This window comes from Rousettus aegyptiacus, unplaced genomic scaffold, assembly GCF_014176215.1.
Source record: "Rousettus aegyptiacus isolate mRouAeg1 unplaced genomic scaffold, mRouAeg1.p scaffold_m13_p_7, whole genome shotgun sequence".
Taxonomy (NCBI): Eukaryota; Metazoa; Chordata; class Mammalia; order Chiroptera; family Pteropodidae; genus Rousettus; species Rousettus aegyptiacus.
The window spans coordinates 62,220,342-62,224,508 of record NW_023416310.1 but is presented as its reverse complement, the minus strand read 5'-3'; the positions used below and the strand labels follow the sequence as shown (position 1 = coordinate 62,224,508).

The window sequence follows — 4,167 nt, the reverse complement described above, 5'->3', positions numbered from 1 at the left end:
GAATGCAAAGTATCTTATTAATACTTTTATATTGTTACATTTCAAAATGATGATAACTTGAAAATATTGGCTTGAATAAATTAATTTCACCTGTGCCTTTTTACTTATTTTGAATGTGGCTATTAGAGAATTGAAGATTATAGCTGTGGTTCTCACCTATGCTTGTACAGACTTTCCAAAGAGGAATTACGGGTTTAGATCCAGACCACCACAATGAAGTGAATAGCTCAGTAAAGAGAGTCATATGGATTTTTTGGTTTCCTAGTGCACATGAAGTTACATTTATATTACATTAGAGTCTATTAAGTGTGCAATAGCATTATGTCCAAAAATATACATATCTTAAAAATACTTTATTGCTAAAAACAAAACAAAACAAAAAAATCACTAACCATCATCTGAGGCTTCAATGAGTTTTAATCTTTTTGCTGGTGGAGGGTCTTGCCCCAATGTCGATGGCTGCTGACTGATCTAGGTGGTCGTTGCTGAAGGCTGGGTGGCTGTGGCAATTTCTTAAAATAAGACAACAATGAAGCTTGCCGTATCAATTGGCTCTTCCTTTCATGTATGATTTCTCCGTCGTATGAGATGTTTGACAGCATTTTACACAAAGCAGAACTTTGTTCAAAATTGGAGTCAATCCTTTCAAACCCTGTTGCTGTTTTATCAACTAAGCTTATGTAATATTCTAAATCCTTTGTTGTTATTTGAGCAGTCTTCACAGCATCTTCGCCAGGAGTAGATTCCATCTCGAGAAAACACTTTCTTTGCCCATCCATAAGAAGCAACCCCTCATCCGTTAGAATTTTATCATGAGATTGCAGAAACCCAGTCACGTCTTCAGGCTCCACTTCTAATTCTAGTTCTCTTGCTGTTTCCACCACATCTCCAGTTACTCCTTCTCCTGACGTCTTGACCTCTCACAGTCATTCATGAGGGATGGACTCCACTTCTCCCAAACTCCTGTTAATGTGGATATTTTGACTTCTTCCCATAACTCAGAGATGCTCCTAATGGCATCTGGAATGGAGAATCCTTTTCAGGAGTTTCAATTTACTTTTCCCAGAACCATCAGAATCGCTATCTGTGTCAGCTATAGGCTTATGAGATGTACTTCTTAAATAATAAGACTTGAAAAACAAAATTACTCTTTGATCCATGGATGTTATGTTAGCAGGCATGATCACGTATGTGTGCATCAGAACTCTTGACTTGGGTGACCAGGTGCATTGTCAGTGAGCCATGATTAATTAAAAGAAATTTTTCTGAGCAGTTGACTTCAACAGCGAACTTAAAATATTCAGTAAACTGTGTTGTAAATCGATGTGCTCGCATCCAGACTTTGTTGTCCCATTTACAGAGTACAAACAGGGTAGATATAGCACCATTGTCAAGGTTCCTAGGATTTCCTGAGTGGTAAATGAGCACTGGTTTGAACTTAGAGTCACCAGCTGCATTTGCCCCTGACAAGAGAGTCAGCCTGTCCTTTGAAGCTTTGAAGCCAGGTGCTGACTTCTCTCTAGGGATAAGGGTCCTAGATGGCTTCTTCCAATATAAGGCTGTTCCATCTACATTGGAAATCTGTTGATGGTGTGGCCACCTTCATTAATTTTCTTAGCTAGGTCTTCTGGATAATTTGCTGCAGCTTCTACAACAGCACCAGTTGCTTCACCTTGCACTTTTAGGTTATGGAGATGGCTACTTTCCCTAAACCTCTGTTAGCCTCAAACTTTTTTTCTGCAGCTTCCTCATCTCTCAGCTTTATAGGACTGAAGAGAGTTAGGGCCGTGCTCTGGATGAGGCTTTGGTTTAAGGGACTGTTGTGGCTGGTTTGTTCTTCTATCCAGACCACTAAACTTTTCTGTATGTCACCAATAAAGCTGTTTCACTTTCATATAATTTGTGTGCTCTTTGGAGTAGCACTTTTAAGTTCCTTCAAGAACTTTTCCTTTGCATCTACAACTTGGCTAACTGTTTGGGGCAAGAGGCAGAGCTTTCAGCCTATCTCGGCTTTCGATGTGCCTTTCTCGCTGAGCTTAATCATTTCTAGCTTTTGATTTAGAGTGAGAATCATGGGATTTTTCCTTTCACTTAAACAGTTTGAGGCCATTGTAGGGTTGTTAACTGGCCCGATTTCAATACTGTTGTGTCTCAGGGACTAGGGAGGCCTGAGGAAATGGAGAGAAATGGGGGACCAGCCAGTCAATGGAGCAAGAACACACATTTATTAAGTTTGCCCTCTTACATGGGTGCCATTTGTGGTGCCCCAAAACAATTACAATAGTAACATCCAGGATCACTGATTATTGGTGACCATAACAATTTAATAATAATGGAAAAGTTTGAAATATTGTGAGAATTACCAAAATATGACACAGAGACACAAAGTGAGCAAATGCTTTAAGAAAAATGCTGCCTGTAGACTTTCTCAATGCCAGGTCGTCACAAACATTCAATTTGTAAAACATGCAACATCAAAAAGCACAATAAAGTGACGCATACTACAATGAGGTACGCCTGTATTATAGTTCTACTGGACAGTGCCACTCTAGGGAATTCCGGTGATGGGTGTAAAATGGAACACCATTCAGTTTTCAGAAAAAGAGCTCTTTTCTTTTTATTTCATTTTCCCTTTGGTGTCTTTTAAGGAGACTTTATTCTGCACAATGTATTTTTTTAAATGTTTTTTTTTTTTTTTTTTTTCCTTACTAAACAGAAGAAGGCAAGGCTAGCCTGGGTGAAAATGTAGAAGGAACTAAAACAAATGAGGACAACTGAATTTGATACATCAAGAGATGTTCAGTGTTACTTTGAAACATTTTAAAGCTCTTAACCAGGCCAAAAATTTAAATTTGGACTTATTTTAGATTCTGACAAAGCAAGAAAACGTCATCATAAAACACAAGTTGCAAAGTGTACCAAATGGGATGATAGCACCTGGACATTTGCTGAAATGTTTAAAGAGTCTTATTATTGGCTCAGCTACTGAATTTCCATAGGAAAATAATTTAATATAGCATATGTGTGATTGTGTGATTCCCAATTTAAATATTTAAGTTCTGCATTTGTGAGCCAATATCTAATAATTTTTCAAAGTTTTATAGAAAAGTAGAAAAAAAACTGAAAATACTTGATACATATTATACAGTATAAATGAGTGCTAAATTTTCCTTTTTTAAAACTAAGAATGGGAAATTCTGGGGATTTTTTTTTTTTTTTTGATAAACAGGAATACTGCCATTATTTTTCTGCTTCATCTCTTTGCTCATGCAATGTTGCTGAACTTGCCCTTTTAAAGATTAATCAAAGTCTGCATTTATAGTCGGTTTGAGAATGTCACTGTCACTTTGAACTCTTGTAATGTGGTAAGAATTAATTTGATTAAACCAAAATTAAAACACATGCAGCTCACAATAGCATTTGCAGGCTACTTAGCGCCTCGGCTGGTGTTGAAGACTGGAAAGGGGACTGGTTTAGAACTAGAGAAGATCTTGCCTGTTAGTAGACATTAGTGCTAAGTGGCTGTGACTGGCTATTTTACTACATGATTTAATACTCTCGTAATGATCATGTTTTATTAAGAATCATGGAAAAAAGGAAATAGATAAACCAGTTTAGAGAAATCTTGCTTTTTGCCTCCCCAACAATCCAGCTCCATGGGATAAATCCAATTCTGTCACACCTCTCTTTTTTTTCACTTTTTCTGTGTAGGCTTAGCCCCTCTGAGTTTGGGAGAGAGTGAGGACTAATTGTCAGATATTTTTACATACATGGTTGTCTGTTGCTGTGGAGGAGGGGGCCTCAGTCTCACTCTCACTTGGTCTTATTTCATGTAATGTTGGTGATTTCTTCTGATGTGTTGGCCTCTGCATAGAAGGTATGGGGGATTTCTTGGAGTGCTGCTCAGAGAGAGGCAACCCCTTGGGTCCCTCTACTTGTCCATGCCCCCAACTCCTTCTCTAGAAAGGTGTCCTCTCCACTTTTTTTTCTCCTTTCATGGAGCCATGCACACTGCTAAATTCACTTTTTCTGCCTCTAGGAGCCCAGGGAACTAAGGAATGATATGCCTCACACCTACTTCCAAAGGCCATCCCTCCTCAGAAGTCACCAGGCCAGATATAGGCACCAGTTCTGATATTCTCTATGCAGGTTGATCACAACCAGAAT

At 38.4% G+C, this 4,167-nt stretch overlaps 1 pseudogene; it reads right to left on the bottom strand.

The window, feature by feature from the left end:
* Positions 1 to 387: 387 nt before the first annotated feature.
* LOC118605516 lies at positions 388 to 2,110 on the bottom strand (annotated as a pseudogene).
* Positions 2,111 to 4,167: the final 2,057 nt, after the last annotated feature.